The sequence below is a fragment of the Trichechus manatus genome, unplaced genomic scaffold, assembly GCF_000243295.1.
Source record: "Trichechus manatus latirostris isolate Lorelei unplaced genomic scaffold, TriManLat1.0 scaffold00076, whole genome shotgun sequence".
NCBI lineage: Eukaryota > Metazoa > Chordata > Mammalia > Sirenia > Trichechidae > Trichechus > Trichechus manatus.
This window is the reverse complement of record NW_004444012.1, coordinates 4,516,825-4,536,568: the sequence shown is the minus strand read 5'-3', so window position 1 is coordinate 4,536,568 and position 19,744 is coordinate 4,516,825. Positions and strand designations below refer to the sequence as shown.

Here is a 19,744-nt window from a genome sequence, read left to right as displayed (position 1 = left end):
TGACATGTTGTGGGGTTGTTAACCAATGTCATAAAACAATATGTGTAGTACTGTTTCATGAGAAACTATTTGTTCTGTAAGCCTTCACCTGAAGTACAATTAAAAAAAAAAAACATATAAATAATACAAGAATTTCTCTAGGAGAATGCCTCTGGCTTAAACTAGGCACCACCAGGAAAAGAGACAAGCAGATGATGAGGACTGCATTGTCAGGTTCTCTCTGGATAACCTTGCTCACTGTGACAATTGTATCAAACCAGTCCAGGGAGACTGAGATCCTCCACTTCTAACACTAAACTGTGTGGTGGATAATAAATCCCACTCTACACATCAACTGGGTCCTGGAGAAACCTCAGCTTCCCTTCCCTGATCAGTCCAGATCCCAGCTGCCAGCATAGCCCTTTTTCTCTCATCCTCATTCACCAGAGGCTAGGTCAGCAGGCACCAGCCCCTTCTCTCTCTCATGCTCAGTCACCTGGGGCTAGGTCAGTGAGTACCAGTTCCTTCTCTGTTTCTTAGGTCCTATAATTCATTGGAACAACTCACAAACACCAAGGACAGGACTATCTTTAATTTGGCAGAAAAAAAGATACAAACACACAGGGCGAGGTCCAGGTGGGACCTCAATATGGAGCTTCCATGTCCCCAGGGGATGAGCTTATCTTCCTGAGAGAAGATATTTGCTCTCACCACCCAGGAAGCTCTGATGAGCCTCCATCTTCCAAGGCCTTTATTGGCTTCAATACATGGCCAGAATAGATTACATCGTGCCTCCTGAGGCTTAGTCAGCATCGGGCCCCCAGGTGGTTTCTCTTGGTCTAGTCAGCGCCACTCACTGGCCTCAAGTATAGTACGGCTCTCAGGAACCAGGACCAAAGGCCAAACTGCTTATAGCGAAGGGGTTCCACACCTCACAAGGACCTATAAGAGCCCCACCTCTCCAAACTTCAACCTGAACTGTTCATTTGGGCTCTCAAGATTTTTATTATGATGATCTGATGTTGAGGAAACAGATGCAATCCCATTCTTAAAAATAAGTTTAGTTTTAGAAGGTTCTCAAAAAGGTTCAGAATCCAAAGGAATGAGTCATTAGGAAACAATGAGATCAATTTTTTTTAAAGTGACAAATACACTTATCTAACAAGCAATTTTTAGTGTAATTAACATCAGTCTATTATATTATTGCCATGAATGGCATGAGACAACTGTTACCGCTAACCAATAATCCTTAACCTTTCTACCCCACTGCATCCTTTTGTCTTTTCTTCTGCAAAAACTTTAGACCTACAAATTGCACTAGCCAAAAATTGTTAGTTTTTTCTCAGTAAGATTATCAATTTTGATCCATTCAGATGGTTTCCTTAAAACAGCTACTTATCAAATTCAAATGAATTAATTTCATTTCCTCAAGCTTTTGTCTTAAAATAAAAATTGACTAAATATCATACTATGGCCAGACACTAGTTGTATTAGTTTCCTATTGCTGCTATAACAGATTACCACAAACTTAGTGGCTTCAAACCACAGACATTTATTCTCTCACAGTTCTGGAGGCCAGAAGTCCAAAATCAGTGTCAGCAAGATCACACTCCCTCCAAAGGCTCTAGTGGAGAATCCATTGCCTCTTCCAGCTTTTGGTGGCTTCCGGCATTCTTTGGCTTGTGTCTGCATCACTCCAGTCTTCACAGCCAACAAAGTCAAATCTCTGCTCTGTCTTCACATTGCCTTCTCCTCTATATGGGTAGTAAAATATCCCTCTGCCTCCCTCTTATAAGGATACATGTGACCATATTTAGGGCTCACTCTGATAATCCAGGATAATCTTTCCATCTCAAGAGCTTTAATTTACTCATATCTGCACAGATCCTGTTTCCATATAAGGTAATATTTACAGGTTCTGGGGATACCTGATATATTTGAGGGGTCATTTTTCAATCTAACACAGTCCACCCTATGTGTATGTATTTATGTATAAATCTAACAAAATATGTGTAAGATCTCTATGGAAGACCTTTAAAACATTAAAGTAATTAAAGAAGATCTAAATAAACAGAGAGATATACCATACTCATGAATTTGAAGACTCAAATATTGTTAAAATGTCAATTCTCACCCAAACTGACCTAGACACTCAACATACTTCTAATCAAAATCCTATCTTTTTTTAATTTCATTTTTTCATGTTTACAAATTAACAATCTGATTCTAAAATCTTCATGGAAAGGCAAAAACACTAGAATAGCCCAAACAATTTTGAAAAGAAGAGAAAAATATAATCCAGAATACCTAATTTGAAGACTTACTACAGAATTTAGTAATCAATACAGTGTGGTATTCTAAAAAGGACACACATATAGATCAATGGAACAGAATAGAGAGTCCAGAAATAGACCCAATTGATTTTCAACAAAGGTGTCAACAAAATCCAAAAGGTATTCTTTCCAACAAATGGTGATGAAGCAATTGAATACCCATATGCAAAACAAATTAACCTTATTCTCAACATCAGACCATATGAAAAAATTACCTCAAAATAGATCAGAGATCTAAATTTAAACTATCTAGCAGAAAATATAGGGTAAAATCTTTGAGAACTTGGGTTAGGCAAAGATTTCTTAGATACAACACCAAAAGCATGAAACATTGGGGAAAAAAAAAAAGACAAATTAGACTTTATCAAAATTTAAATATCTTGGTCTTTGAAGGACACTGGTAAGAACATGAAAAGATATGCCATGGAGTAGGGGAAAATATTTGCAAATCACATATCTGATAAAGGACTTGTATCTGGAAACTGCAACAAACTCTCAAAAAATAATAAGGAAATGAAAACCAAGTTTTAAAAATGTCCAAAAGAATTGAACAGACACTTACCCAAGAATATAAAAAGATAGCGAAAATACTCATGAAAAAATGTTCTACATAATTGGTCATTAAGAAAATGCAAGGTAAAACTATAACGAGATCCCCCTGCAGATTTATTAAACTGACTTAAGAAATAAAAGAACTGCTAATACTAAGTGCTGGTGAGGATGCAGAGCACTGAAATTCTCATATATTTCTGCTGGGATTGCAAAATAGTACAAACACTTTGGCAGCTTCTCACACAGTTAAACATATGTTAATCATACAAACTAGAAACTTCACTTCTAGGCATTTGCCACACACAACCTTATACATGAATGTTTCTAACAGTTTTATTTGTGATCATCAAAAATTGGAAAGAGACTCTCCGGAGGCGGGGCCGAGATGGCAGAATAGTCAGACAGCTTCCTATGTCCCTCTTACAACAAAGACCTGAAAAAACAAGTGAATTGACTGTATATGAACACCTAGGAGCCCTGAACAAGGCAAAGTTGAGGAATCAGACTGAGGGACGGGTCGGGGGAGAGAGAGACAGTTCAGAAGCAGCGAGGAGATGCCTCACCTGACCCGGCGGGAGCCACAGCCCTTCAGCCCGAATCAGCTCAGGGTGCACAGTGAGGCTGGCAAACAGCTCGTTTGCTTGGGAGACACCTTCCACACTGACAGACATCCGGCAGCAGAGAGTCAACTTGGACACTCCGAACCAGTGAAAAGCAGCACTCAAGTGGCTAAAGATAAGTACTTGAATGTGGCCTACCATGAGGATTTAAAAAAAAAAAAAAAAAATTCGTTTGGGAAAAACCTGTCTCCTATTTACCTCCTCCCTCCGCACTCTGCACTGGGTCCCGGCCAGCTTCAATGATCTGTGAGTCCCCTGGGGGCACTGGATCCTGGCCTGCTAGAGCGATCTGTGAGTCCCCTGGGCCGGAAGTAGATCCCATAAGGTGCCCTGACCCGTTCTCCGGGCCTTGGAGGGGGAACAAATTAACAAACAGGGAAAAAACAGGCTGCCAGCTCCCCTAAGCCAAGACCTCAGGGTTGGCACAGCTCCTCTGCCCAGGCACAGGCATAAGGGGTCTGCAGATTTTGAGCACCTTTCACCCCTGCATAGACTTGTGTGGGCCCATCTTGACAGCGTAAGCCCTCACTACCACAGTACAACAAGGCAAACACCTGAAGTCTAACTTCAACTGTTTCAGCTGTGAAGTGGCAGGTTTGGGACACTTGACACTGCTCTGGTCTTTAAGCAGGCGCCTTACCTGTCCACATCAGGGGCTTGAGGACTGGTGGCTCCACCCACGCCACCCAGCCACCTGCTACAGGGGTCCAAGAAGAAGTGGTGTCCCCCAGTCCTTACAGCCAATACAGTAGGGTACTCATAGTTCAGCTACAAACCCACCTACCCACTCACTCTAGGGAACAGGGACACGCTTTCCTTTCAGGTACTCAGGGGCAGCTGTTAGCCCCTTGCCTTGTTCCGCGCGTGACCTCCTACTGCAGCCAGATACCTGTGCCCACAACAACCACCCATGCTTCCCTAAGACTGTAGGTGAGAGCCTCCACCACGCACTTGGTGACTGACTGCCTTGGACACCTGAGCTGAATCCATACAGGAAAATTTAACGGACTCCTGGGCACATATACTCAGTAATAGAGCTAACTACCTGGTGACAGGACGTTAGAGCTTCAAAGTCGCCAATAATCAAACTAGCCCACACAAGCAGCCTATTTGGGCATATCAAAAGAGAACAAAACAAGAGGCTGGAACACACTAAGCAAATAAAAACAAAATTATAATAACTTATTAATGCTCAGAGACAACAGTCAATATCAAATCACATAAAAAGGCAGTCCATGATGGCTTCAGCAAGCTCCCAAAATAAGGAATCGATAAATTTTCTGGAGGAAGAGAATTTCTTGGAATTACCAGAGGCAGATTACAAAAGATTAATATACAGAACTCTTAAAGAAATTAGGAAGGAAATTCTGCAACACGCAGAGAAAGCCAAAAAACACACAGACAAAGCAGTAGCAGAATTTAAAAAGGTTATTCGAGGGCATAATGACAAATTTAATAGGCTGCAAGAATCCATAGAGAGACAGCCATCAGAAATCCAAAAGATTAACAATAAAATTTCAGAATTAGACAACTCAACAGAAAGTCATAGGAGCAGAACTGAGGCAGTAGAAGTCAGAATTAGTGAGATTGAAGATAAAGTACTTGACACCAACTTATTCGAGGAAAAATCAGATAAAAGAATTTAAAAAAATGAAGAAATTCTAAGAGTTATGTGGGACTCTATCAAGAGAAATAACCTATAAGTGATTGGAGTACCAGAACAGGGAGAGACAACAGAAAATACAGAGAGAACTGTTGAAGATATGTTGACAGAAAACTTCCCTAATATCATGAAAGATGACAAGATATCTATCCAAGATGCTCATCGAACCCCACATGAGGCAGAACCCAAAAGAAAGTCACTAAGACATATTATAATCAAACTTGTCAAAACCTAAGATAAAGAGAGAATTTTAAGAGTGGCTAGGGATAAAAGAAAAGTCATCTACAAAGGAGAGTCAATAAGAATAAGCTTGGACTACTCAGCAGAAACCATGCAGGCAAGAAGGCAATGGGATGACATATATAAAACCTTGAAGGAAAAAAACTGCCAGCCAAGAATTACATATCCAGCAAAACTGCCTCTCAAATACGATGGCAAAATTAGGGCATTTCCAGATAAACAGAAGTTTAGGGAATTTGCAAAAACCAAACCAAAATTACAAGAAATACTAAAGGCAGTCCTCTGATTAGAAAATCAATAACATCAGATAACAATCCAAGACTAGAACACAGGACAGAGCAACCAGATATCGACTCAGATAGGGAAGTCACAAAAATAAATCAAAGCTAAAACACTGAAAATACGGAAACAGAAATTTCAATATGTACAAGATGACAACATTAAAACAATAGAGACTTAAAAAATGTAGACACAGATTTTTCATATGGAAAGGAAGTCAAGGCGATATAAACAAAATAAATAAAAATAGGGGTAAATATTAAGGTAACCACAAAGGAAACTAACAATCCTACAAGTCAAAATAAAAAACCAGAAAAATATAAAGACTTGGTAAACACAAGGTAAACAACAATGAAAAAGATGAAAAGAAAATGCATAAAGAAAAATGACTCAGCACAGAAAATTAAGTGGAACAAAGAAAGTGTGAACAACACACAAAAAAAAAGACATCAAAATGACAGCACTAAACTCATACCTATCAATTATTACACTGAATGTAATGGACTAAATGCACCAATAAAGAGACAGAGAGTGGCAGACTGGATGAAAAAACACAATCCGTCTATATGCTGCCTACAATAGACACAACTTAGACTTAAAGACACAAACTAAAACTCAAAGGATGGAAAAAATATATATTCAGCAAACAATACTCAAAAAAGAGCAGGAGTGGCAATATTAACCTCTGACAAAATAGACTTTAAAGTAAAATCTACCACAAAGGATAAGGAAGGACACTATATGACGATTAAAGGGTCAATAGACCAAGAGGACATAACTATAATAAATATTTATGCACCCAATGACAGGGCTCTAAAATACATACAACAAACTCTAACCGCACTGAAAGACAGATAAACAGCTCCACAATAGTAGTAGGAGACTTCAACATGCCACTTTCGGTGAAGGACAGAACATTTAGAGACGTAAAAGATCTATACAATGAAAACTACAAGACGCTACTGCAAGAAACCAAAACAGACCTGCACGAGTGGAAAAACATACCTTGCTCATGGATAGGTGGACTCGACATAGTGAAAATGTCAATTCTACCCAACGCGATCTACAGTTACAATGCAATCCCGATCCAAATTCCACCAGCATTTTTTAATGAGATGGAGAAACAAATCACCAACTTCATATGCAAAGGGAAGAGGTCCCAAATAAGTAAAGCATTACTCAAGAAGAAGAACAAAGTGGGAGGCCTCACACTACTTGATTTTAGAACCTATTATACTGCCACGGTAGTCAAAACAGCTTGGTACTGGTACAACAACAGATACATAGACCAATGGAACAGAATTGAGAATACAGACATAAATTCATCCACCTATGAGCAGCTGATATTTGACAAAGGCCCAAAGTCCGTTAATTGGGGAAAAGACAGTCTCTTTAACACATGGTGCTGGCATAACTGGATATCCATATGCAAAAAACTGAAACAAGACCCATACCTCACACCATGCACAAAAACTAACTCAGAATGGATCAAAGACTTAAATATAAAATCGAAAATGATAAACATCATGGAAGAAAAAATAAGGAAAACCCTAGGAGCCCTAATACATGGTATAAACACAATATGAACCATAACTAACAATGCACAAGCACCAGAAGAAAAAGTAGATAAATGGGAGCTCCTAAAAATCAAACACTTATGCCTATCAAAAGACTTCACCAAAAGAGTAAAAACACAACCTACAGACTGGGAAAAAATTTTTGGCTACAACAAATCCAATCAGCGTCTAATCTCTAAAATCTAAAAGATACTGCAAAACGTCAACAACGAAAAGACAAATAACCCAATTAAAAAATGGGCAAAGGATATGAATAGGCCTTCTTCACCAAAGAAGATATTCAGGCGGCTGACAGACACATGAAGAAATGCTCATGATCATTAGCCATTAGAGAAATGCAGATCAAAACTACAATGAGATATCATCTCACCCCAACAAGGCTAGCATTAATCCAAAAAGCACAAAACAATAAATGCTGGAGAGGCTATGGAGAGACTGGAACACTTATACACTGTTGGTGGGAATGTAAAATGGTACATCCACTTTGGAAATCGTTTTGGCGCTTCCTTAAAAAGCTAGAAATAGAAGTACCATACAATCCAGCTATCCTGCTCCTTGGAATATATCCTAGAGAAATAAGGGCCGTCACACGAATAGATATATGCACACCCATGTTCATAGCACCATTGTTCACAATAGCAAAAAGATGGAAACAACCTAGGTGCCCATCAGTGGATGAATGGATAAATTATGGTAAATCCACACAATGGAATACTATGCAATGATAAAGAACTACGATGAAGCCGTGAAACATGACATGGAGGAAGCTGGAGGTCATTATGCTGAGTGAAATTAGTCACAAATATTGTAGAAGACCACTATTATAAGAACTCAAGAAAAGGTTTAACACAAAAGAAAACTTTATTCGATGGTTAGGAGGATGGGGAGGGAGGGTGAGGGTTATTCACTAACTAGATAGTAGATAAGAATCATCTTAGGTAAAGGGAAGGACAGCACACACTACTGGGAAAGTCAGCACAACTGGACTAAAGCAAAGCTAAGAAGTTTCCTGAATACAATCAAACACTTTGAGGGACAGAGTAGCAGGGGTAGGGGTCTGGGGAGCATGCTTTCAGGGGACATCTAGGTCAACTGGCACAACAAAGCTTAGTAAGAAAATGTTCTGCATCCTACTTTGATGAGTGGTGTCTGGGGTCTTAAAAGCTTGCAAGCAGCCATCAAAGAGGCATCAATTTGTCCCAACTACCTGGAGTAAAGGAGAATAAAGAACACCAAAGACACAAGGAAAGTATCAGCCCAAGAGACAGAAAGGGCCACATAGACCAGAGACTTCATCAGCCTGAGACCAGAAGAACTAGATGGTGCCCGGCTACCACCAATGACCGTCCTGACAGGGAACACAACAGAGAGTCTCGGACGGAGCAGGAGAAAGGCGGGGTGCAGAACTCAAAATCTAGTAAGAAGACCAGACTTAATGGTCTGACTGAGGCTGGAGGAACCCCGGAAAGCATGGCCCCTGGATTCTCTATCAGACCAGAACTAAAACAATTTCCGCAGCCAACTTTTCAGACAAATATTGGAGCACACTGTGGGACATAAAGTGATACTTGTGAGGAGTGTGCCTCTTAGCTCAAGTAGATACAATAGACTAAATGGGTGGCTTCTGTCCGGAGGTGAGATGGGAAGGCAGAGAGGATTAGGAGCTGGTTGAATGGACACTGGGAATCAGGGATGGAAAAGAGGAGTGTGCTGTCACAGTATGGGGAGAGCAATTAGAGTCACATAACAGTGTATGTATAAATTTTTGTATGGACAAAATAAGAAAAAAAATTGGAAAAAACACAAATATCCTTCAAATGGTACTAGATAAACTGCTGTACATCCATATAAAGGAATCAAACCTGTTGCCATGGAGTTGATTCCGACTCATAGGGACCCAATAGGACATAGTAGAACTGCCCCATAGGGTTTCCAGGGAGCAGCTGGTGGATTTGAACTGCTGACCTTTCGGTTTGCAGTCGTAGCGCTTAACCACTACGCCACCAGGGTTTCTTATAAAGGAATAGTACTCCATAAAAATGAATTAACTACTGATGCACACAACACAGATAAATCATAAATGTGTTAGACTAAGTAAAAGAAGTCTGATTCAAAAGGCCACCAACTGTATGATGCCATTTTTATACATTCTGGGAAATGAAAAAATATAGGAACAGAAAGCAAATCAGTGGTTACCAGGTGCTGGGGTTGGGGTAAGGAGTTGACCGCAAAAGGGCACAGGTGAATTTTGGGGGGTGATGGATGTGTTCAACATCTTGATTGTGGTGGTGGTTACAACTGCATGCATTTGTCAAAACTCACAGAACCATACATAAGAAGGGTGAACTATACTGCATGTAAATTAATAATAAATTTAATAAAAATAATAGTATCTACAATGTTTTAGACATTTACTTTAGCCAGTGTTACATGAACTCATGGTGGTCTGGTACCAAAAAAATTTTTTGATGTATGTTATATAACATTTTAACATACATAATTTTAACATATTTTAACTTTACATACACATCTTGACAACAATAACAATGAAGAAAATATGCCTAATACCACATACATAATCTAAAAGAACATATACACTCTATTTGTAGATTTCATCTGGAATAAATTTACAGATTGGAATCTGATCAAAAAACTCTTAAATTTGACATAAAGAATGACAAAATATTCCAATAATGAAATATAAACGTTAAGAAAAAATTTAAAAACCAGTGACATTTCTACAAGAGAATGAGACAGGACTCAGATCAAAGGTCACCTGGTCCAGTGATTCTCCAAAGACCTTGAAGGATTACCGAGGTCCTTACATGATAGAACACGTTCTGACGGTTAAAGGGAAGTCATTCCCTCCCCTGACATTCCCAGCTAGCTAATTAATTCTTAACATTCTAGAGCTATCTCTTGACGTCTTCCCTAACTCTGAGTCTCCGTCTCAGGAAGTAGATCCAAAAACTTCCACAGAAAACCAAATTTGTGCCTGGATCTGCTTAGTTACATATGTTGCATTTTACGAAGCAATATAATTTTACTGCATGGTATCTCATGATTTTTTCTCTGAATTTCAAATTATTTTCTAGTTTGTTTATACAGAAAATGCCTTGAGCGGACCACTTTTTGCGAGGACAGCCTCTTCTAGCCATGTCCACCAGCGTACCTCTCCCTGGCTCCTTGGCCTCTGCTCTGCTTGGGCAAGTGTTACAAAGTTCTTTTAGCTCTGCCAATAAGTGCTCCGAGGCATCCCACTCCGCCAGTTAAGCCTTGGACTGAAGGTGCTCAGCTTGAGCTCCATGGATCAGCAAACCTAGCTCCTCTAAGCACCCAGAGGCACCCTACTTGGCCAGCAAGTCTCCTGCCCGAAGGCACTCAGCTTTCCCGCTCCATGGGCCAGGAAGCCCACTATGTCATCTCCTGCGGGTGTCTCCTGCTGACATTTCTGTGCCACCACTTCTCGCTGTCTTCAGCATTACAGCTTTCTCTTGGTGTCCTGGTTCCAGGAGCTTCCCAGTGCAAGGATCCTGAGTCTAAAGGATACACTCCTCCCTTGGCTCTTCTTCCTTGGTGGTGGTGAAATCCTCTCCTTTCCATCTCAGAAATGGCTCATTTTAAGCCTAGTGGAATGGCAAAACTGACCAGTTCCTTCATTAGGGTTCCATAGACCTAATTTGCATGGTCCCACTCAATCACTTGGGTGGGAGTTAAAAGATCATGGTGAGAAAGGTCATACAAAAGTAATCCACTGCACCACAGGTATTAATCATCTCACATTCTTTCCCCTATCTCCCACGCCTTACCAACCAACCCACCCCCCTCCCCTGCCCCCAGGTGCCAAACGAATTGCTTTTTCATTTTCAGTTGCTTTTCATTTTAAGAATTTATCAAGGAAATTCAGGATCTAGCATAAAAGCACCTTCCTGAATACTTGGTGCTTTTAAACAGCATCAGTCGTGTTTGCATGATGTCAAGCAAACTACTTGAAGCCTCAATAGATGCTATGTTTTCCCTACTACATTAGTTTGAAAAAAAACTGCAGATTTTCCATCTTCTCTAAAAACATCATCATCATCATGTTATGGCCTATAATTATTCTACAACCACCCCACTTTAATAATAAATGCTGGGAATGTTAAAACAACAAATGGAATGCCTTAAAATGCATTAAGCTCCTCTCTTATTAAACACAAAATTTTAAATCTTACCACAGGCCTTTTATTCTTGATTCACAACCAAATCCTTTTGGCAGTGAATCTTGATACTTAACGTCATTCACGCCAATAAAACCAATCTCAGGAGGTTGTAAATGCCTTTCCTACTTCTTAGTGTGTCTTCACAGAAACCAGTGGATGGGTAGAGATGGATTTCAGTCACTAAGACTATCCACAATTATGCTTTGCTATATACTAACTTTTGCTAAAGTATTCTATTTGTACCTTTTTCCCATTTTTGTTGAACTCTACTAGTCTAATAACGAGGTTTGTTGCTAGCTGCTGTTGAGTCAACCCCTATGAACAATAGAAATAAATGCTGCCCAGTCCTGCACCATCCCTACAATCAATTGCAGATTGGACCCTTGTGATCCAAAGGGTTTTCAGTGGCTGATTTTTGGAAGTAAATTGTCAGGCCTTTCTTCCTAGTCTGTCTTAGTCTAGAAGCTCTGCTGAAACCTATTCAACAACACAGCCACACCCAAGCCTCCAATGACAGATGGGTGGTGGCTGCACATGAGGTACACTGGCAGGGAATCAAACTCGGGTCTCCTGCACAGAAGGTAAGAATTCTACCACTGAACCACCATACCCAAAACCAAACCTGCTGCCATCGGGTCAGCTCCGACTCATAGTCAATAAATATCAACAAATATCTACTGTCATGGTGATGACAAAGACAGCAAATTGACCAAGAGCTTATTAGGTACCAGGCGCTGTTTTATTTAATCATCTTCATTGTAATAATAAAACCCATCGTCGTCGACTTGATTCTGACCCATAGTGACCCTATGAGCAGAACTGCCCCATAGGGTTTCCAAGGAGTGGCTGGTGGATTCGAACTGCTGACCTTTTGGTGAGCAGCCAAGCTCTCAACCACTACACCACCAGGGCTCCTTGGTAGTATTAATAATAATTGTAGTATTACCATTAAGAAACTAAAGGGTAAGGCTTTAGTATCTTGTCCAAATTAACATGACAAGATGTGAACACAGGCAGTTTGGTTTCAGACTCCATGTTCTTAACCACTGCCCTCAAATGTTAAAACTACTTTCAAGGACCAGTACTCCAATGTATCACAGGATCTGTACTTGGAAACAACTTAATATACTCACTCAACCTAGTTTCAACAGAAAAGAATGTATTAAAGGCTTTTAGATAGCTCAGAAAGTCAGGCTCAGAGGCATTATGACCAGTAACAACGCCCAAACCACACTACAGGAGGGCTCCATCACACACGACAGCAACTTATGACCCTGTTGTGGCAGCTCCAAGTTCCACCACTGTGGCCTCCAACAACTGGTCACCCCACTGCAATGCCTGCCAAGAGAATGGATCCTGCACACAGACTTCCACCGTTTCGACATTAAAGTTCAACTCTGGAGATCTGAATTCATCACCCACTAAAGTTAACTGGTTGTAAAGAAATACATTTTAAGCTGCAAATTGATGTGAGAAAAAAGACTATAAAATTTTAGGTACTCTGTGTTTATCAGTAGTTTTTGGTAAGCATATGCTCTGTGTCTGTAAGAGAAGACGGACTGTAAAAAAATGTGTTAGAGTTTGGGATTGCAGCTGATTTCTTTATCCTTTTCCTACTTTTGGTTTCAATGTTCTTTATATAAGAAATAAAAACTTAAGAGGAGAGAGATATACATTTTTCTTGCTGGGCTCATCTCCAAAATGTGATATACATTCCCAAAATAACACCGTCAAACCAAGAAACACAAAATCCAAACACTGCTGATCCCTCTTATTCTACAGGACTACAGCTTATACTGTTGTAGATTCTCCCCAAATCTGGATGTGCCTAGGGAATCAGCCTCTGCGTCCACAAAGAATTACATGTCTCAGTATTTAGAAAAGTCTAATTTTGATATGAGAAACTGAAACTCTCTTCCCAGCATCAGGATGACCTTCCGAGATGGAATGACACTCCGGCCCCAGATCAGAGGAAGACAGAAAGGCGGCCTTCACTGATGGAATTACCCTGACGTAATTCAAGACAGAACCCACCTGGGGAAGTGTCACCTCGCCTGACTAGAGGCACCAGGCTCTGCCTGGCTCCTGGTGGAGCTACCTGACATCACCCTGGGCTCTGGCCATGACTCCTAGACCAACTCTAAACTCAGACAGGAAGAATGTGAGTAGCTTTGGCCAAACACCTCAGCACCCGTGGTTAAGTCCCACTTGCTGTTATACTGGCTCATCACATTTCCTTGGTCTAAGCCTGCAGGCCCCTGAGGTAAAATATGCTTCCCAGCTTTTTTTGTAAACAGAGAATTTGTCTTTATCAACCTATCTGGTATTTCTCGACAACCTCCTCTTGCCAGAAACTCAAGCCCTGCGCCCAAGGCCAGTCTGACTGCTGGGCCCTGTGCCTCATGGCAGAGTTCCCCATGGCTGGCAGATCTGGTCTCTAAACGCTGCCTCTCTCCACACCAGCCCATCCACAAAGCGCCTGCTTTCCTATTCCCAGCCTATTCTACTCCAGCTAAGGGGTAGGGAGGAGGTCCCCGTCTCTCCCCCAAGCCCATTCCATTCCACTCAAGAAAACTGGGCCGTGCCCAGCAAAGCTTTGCCCAACATGTTAATAGTAAAAATGAAAAAAAAAACTTAATCTTTCAGTTCTAGGATACAGGCATTATGAAATGTTGAAATATATTTTTTAAGCACACACAGCACCTGAAAGAGGACCAAATACAGGTGACACTATGAGAAAGAAACAAATGCCTTACTTTCGAAAGTTTTCCTGTTCAAGTTTCCCACACATAAAATTCTAACCACTTACGGGTAATCGTCATTTCAATGAATTGTGTCAAATGAAAAGGGAAAAAGAAAGATACATTTGCCATGAGGCTAATTTATGGTCTCACTAAATCCAGCAGACTGAAGGATTTCATTTAGTCTATCATGAATTCTTAGACCAAAGCAATTCTATTAAAAGCCCATGGTGGGGAGGGGGAACTGAACTTGTTGGGTCAGCCAACAAAACCTTTCCCTAAATATTACAATTCCATCAAACACCACCTTCCCTTAATTCTGAAGAGCCACCACTGAGGAGGAATCTGTTCCTCTAACTAAAAGGATAACAAAATTAATTTTTAAAAAACAATTTTTTTTTCAGCAGTTAAGACGATAAGATGTGTCTAACACTTTACAATTTCAATACATTGTATTCCTATAACAATCCTTACATCAGTCGGGCAACACGGGTATTGCCATATCCAGATGACTGTATAAAAAAATAGAAAATAAAAAAACTGTTGCCGTGGAGCGATTCCAACTCATAGCGACCCTATAGGACAGAGTAGAACTGTCCCATACAGTTTCCAAGGAGCGCCTGGTGGATTCGAACTGCAGACCTTTTGGTTAACAGCCGTAGCTCTTAACCACTATGCCACCAGGGTTTCCAGATGACTGTATACAGATTAGACACCGAAGGCTTAGAGAGAGCACCAAAACAGACACGGGGCATCTAGTTCCTTAAGGATACCAGTTGCTGTGGAGTCAACTCAACTCATGGGGACCCCACGTGAGTCAGAGTGGAACTGTGCTCCACAGGGTTTTCAATGGCCAGACCTTTCTTCTGAGGAGCCTCTGGGTGGGCTTCAACCTCCAACCAGCAGGTTAGCAGTGAGCATGTCACCATATGCAGCACCCAGGGACTCCTCTGGCAGCAAAGAGCCTCTCAAAACCCCATCCTTCCAGCTCACCCGTTCACCATGTTTAGGGTGTCTCCCTCACTCGTCGTTAAGACAGTGGCATCTGCCTTCCAGACAATGAGACGGATTAAGGACCCTGAGGAAGAATCTGCTTCACGTTGCTTACATTTTTCTGTGCACACTTATGTTCTCTCTTTATATTCTCCAACTGGTCCAATGTTCAACTCATTTGAAATGCCTCAGAGATGAATGTCTCCTTTAGAACTGTTTTAAGAATAAAAATAGGGAGGATACCTGGGAATTTCCAAAGTGACTACATTCAGCCCGAACTTTACCAGAATTCTGACAATTACACAATGCCTTGGGCGGGGAAGGACAGAGGTAAAACAACACGCAGCTTCAAACAAAACAAAATTCTGAAAAAGCCTGTGTTCTTAACAATCATACTTTTAAACATTCAAAAACACTCTTAGAAGGGTCTTTTGTTGGAGCGCTGGCACTGTTCTTTCAAGGGCTCTCAACAGAATTGCTCTGGCCTAAGAGTTCATGAAACCCTTCAGACTTCTAGATTTAGTGAGCCCATAAATAGGTCTCAGGTTGAATTTTAATTTAAAGTAGCCTTTCTCTCTTCGCTTGCTTTTTCATTAGACTCTGAGTTCCTTAAGGCAGGGGCTGTCTTTTTATATCTTTTTAACTTTATATCTCCAATATTCAGCGCAGTGCCTTTCACATATTAGGCTTTCAAGTGATGACTTCAGTGAAGAATGTCCCTCTTCCCCCCATGCTCTAACTTGTACACACCCCATACCAAACACACACATCTATTTGAAGGGAAAAGGCAAACATGTTCCAACTCATGACGATAAGGCATGACCACATGACAGAGGTGTCACTGCTAAAGGAAAAGACTTACTGTTTCCAAAAACTGTGGAACCTACTTATTAGTGATTCTAAGCATCACAAGTAGAATAAGCAAGTGTGTGCTACTAGCCAATTTTTAAGGCCTGGATATTAAAAGAAAAAACAAAACAAAACCCATTGCTATCACGTCAATTCTGACTTACAACAACCTTATAGGACAGAGTAGAACTGCCCTATAGGGATTCCAAGGCTATAGTCTTTACGGAAGCAGGCTGCCATCAAGTACAGGAAGAAAACTTGGTATGATTTGGCCTTTGCTGTCACTTTGTGAAAATGACTACGATATCACAAAGTTCATAACAACCAACTATTATTTTAAAAGAAGACATCAATAAATAGTTAGATCAATGGCCTCAGAGAAACGACGTTCATGGCCAGACTATGAATAAGGATGTCTGAAAAGAGCGATGTGACTTGTTCTTTGAATGACCAGTTACACCGCTCCAGCCCAAACATCTTCACAACCTAGAGGGGAGAATGCCACCTGGTCACTGGAGGAAATGTGTGGAAGCCATAATTGAACCTTGACTCAACCAGAGCAAACCCAGAACCGGGAAACCAGAGATGCTGGGTATTACAAAGTGCTAACCCTACTGAACAGCTCTATGACCCACCTTGGCACGCGTTCTGAAACAGCACTGAATATGGTGAGAAACTTGGTCTGATCCAGCCACACTCCGACCTTATATTCCCAGGCATCCAATCTGACAAAGCTCAGTACTCTACCTCTCTATCAGAGAAAGTGATGGTCAGCTACAAAGGACAGAAAACTGTGGCTTAAAGAGGACAGAAAAATGTCTTTTCCAGTAAAATTTATGTCTCTTCCAATATATCGATTCTGTTCCAAGAAGTCCTTGGGACCCAGGCTCCTTCCAGCTCACCAGTTGCCCATCTCTAGGGTGTGACCTTCACCCTCAAGGTTAGCACAGAGGCATCCCCATTCCAGATGGCAAGATGGAGAAAAACCCTGAAGAAGCAAGACAAGCACTCTCTCTCTAAGGAAGGCTCCTAGAAACTGCAGTAGGAAACTTCCCACAACTGAAGAACTCCCTGCTGTCTAACTCAGTATAATGAGCACCCACTGTGTTCAGTGGAGCCCCGGTGGCACCAGCGGTTGTTTAGCTGCTGATTAAAAGGTCAGCAGTTCGAATCCACCCACCGCTCCTTGGAAACCCTATGGGGCAGTTCTGTTCTGTCATACAGGGTCACTACAAGTCAGAATCGACTTGACAGCAGTGGGTTTTTTAACAGACTGTATTCAGTGAGTACAGATTCTCCAACCAATCATATCTGTATAAATTTTCAGGAAATGTAAGATTTAAAAAAACCAACAAACAAAAAAAACCTTCTTATAATTTTCAAATGACATGATAAAAAAGATTTTGCTACAGAATGGTATGCAGATCATCTGGGTAATACAACCCTGAGAGAATGAGTCAGAAGCATTGCCACTCTGGTAACTTTGACCCTGATTTTGGTCTAAAACTCCTATACATTGTTAGTGGCACGTGAGAACAGATGCTGCTGTACACGAACGTGGCAACATTTAAAATTCATAGTAGCACAAAACCCTTACTTTTCCCACTGGACTCACTGAACTTTAATAATGTCCAACCTGGTTGGCCAATAAGTTCTAAAAGCAGACAGAGGAAAATTGCCAATATTAGATACTGCTAAAATGATTTTTCATTTAGAAAGGTTTTACAAGTTCTCTTAAAAAAACAGGTCATCAATTCTGCGGACACTTAATTTTCCTGAGCGGGTGACCAGTGAGGAAGGCAGGCATCTTAGTCCATGCAAAATGGAATGCAGCTGAAAAACTGACTTCATATATTCTTCCTATCCTCACACAAAAGTGAAAATAAATACACACACACTCACAGACGGCTCTATATGCACGAATCCAAATCAAAGATAAAGCATAGCAAAAGGAGTAGATGTGCAAGAAAGCTACCCAGTAATCTCCCAGGATAAACAGCACAAAGGCCAATATCTCATTAACTGCCCAAAGGAGACGGTATACTATACATCTGTGACTGGATGAAGAGGCTGGATAACCGCACATTTATAATTCTCACATTACACAAATGGAAAGATGTATAAAGGCACAATTTCAGAGTCTACCTTGCTTATGTTACTGAAAAGAAGCAAAGTGAAAAGAAAAGCACGCCATCAGGTGCTTTCCCACAAGACCGCGATTCCAAGAGGCTTCCTATGTGCCCCCTGGTTTTAGTCAAACATCTTTTAAACATCAATTATCCTGGGCTTTGGTGCAGTTGTCATCTGTTTTGTTATTAACACAAATACTTGCTTCCTACTAAAAAATTCCCCATATTATGGTTTGTGAACTGTTTCCTAGGAGTTGCTTACAAAGTACTTTAACATATAAAATGACTTCAGCAGTATATTCACACTGAGATCCCTGAGATAATATTCAGCCAGGGTAGCTCCAGGTGCACACCTTGCTCTGAAAAGTCAAAGACATAAAGTATGTGGTCATTTCAAGTTCTTTAATTTCAAATCCAAGTGGTCCCTTACTTTTTAAAATTATACAGTTATTTGTTAAAATATGCATTTACTGATTTAGACAATTTTGTGTTGTCAGTCTTTTACTAAGATAGCACCTATTAAATTGTCACTTATTTAGATATGATCAAGATACGTGCATAATTTTAAAAGCAAAGTAGAAAATGAAAATATTAAAACGTGCCTAACCTTTTAAGTCGCATTCCAGAGATTGCTTGTCAACTTTTCTTTCTTAATTTAACATATTATCTGAAGAAAAACAACTTTTCCAAAACAGTATGTTTTATCAAATGAGAACTTCACTAGAGAACAGTAACATTTTCCTTACAGGAAGGTTACAGACACCTCTACACTGATCTTCTGAACTCTCCTCTTGGAAGGGAAAGTCATTAAAAGAATATCTCAAGGACACCACCAAGACAGTAAAAAAGAAATCTACAAAATGGGAGAAAATATTTGCAAATCACATATTTGATAAGGGGCTTGTAATCTGAAAGAATACATAAAGAACTCTTTCAACTCAATAGTAAAGAAGTAACCCAGTTAAAAAATGGGCAAATAATCTGAAGAGACATTTTTCAAAGAAGATACACAAATGGCCAGTAAGCACATGAACATATACTCCACATCTTTAGTCACTGGAGAACTGCAAATCAAAATCATGAGATACCACTTCACACCCGCTAGGATGTCTATAATCGAAAAGAGAGACAAAAACAAGTGTTGGTGAGGCTGTAGAGAAATAGGAACGTTTACATATTGCTAGTATGAATGTAAAATGGTGCAGCCACTTTGGAACACAGTTTGCTGGTTCCCCAAAATGTTAAACAATATGACCCAGAAATTCCATTCCTAGGTACCTATCCAAGAGAAATAAAAATGTATGTCCGCACAAAAACGTGTACATGAATTACTCGTAGAAGTATTATTCACAAAAGCCAAAGGTGGAAACAACCCAAACGTCCATCAACTGATGAATGGATAAACAAAAGGTGGCATATCCATACAACAGAATATTATTTGGCAATAAAAAGAGATGTAACAACATGAATGAACCTCAAAAACAGCAGTGATGGTTGTACAGTATGATGGACATAATTAATGTAACTGAACTGAACATGTAAAAAAAATGTTGTAATGGCCAATGTTTTATTATATATATTTTTACC

The 19,744-nt window shown here is 40.3% G+C and overlaps 1 protein-coding gene across 4 annotated transcripts in view; it reads right to left on the bottom strand.

The window, feature by feature from the left end:
• The window catches only part of CDIN1 (CDAN1 interacting nuclease 1), a 288,449-nt gene that overhangs the window by 221,611 nt on the left and 47,094 nt on the right, over nt 1–19,744 (bottom strand). The gene's annotated exons all lie outside the window — the stretch shown is intronic.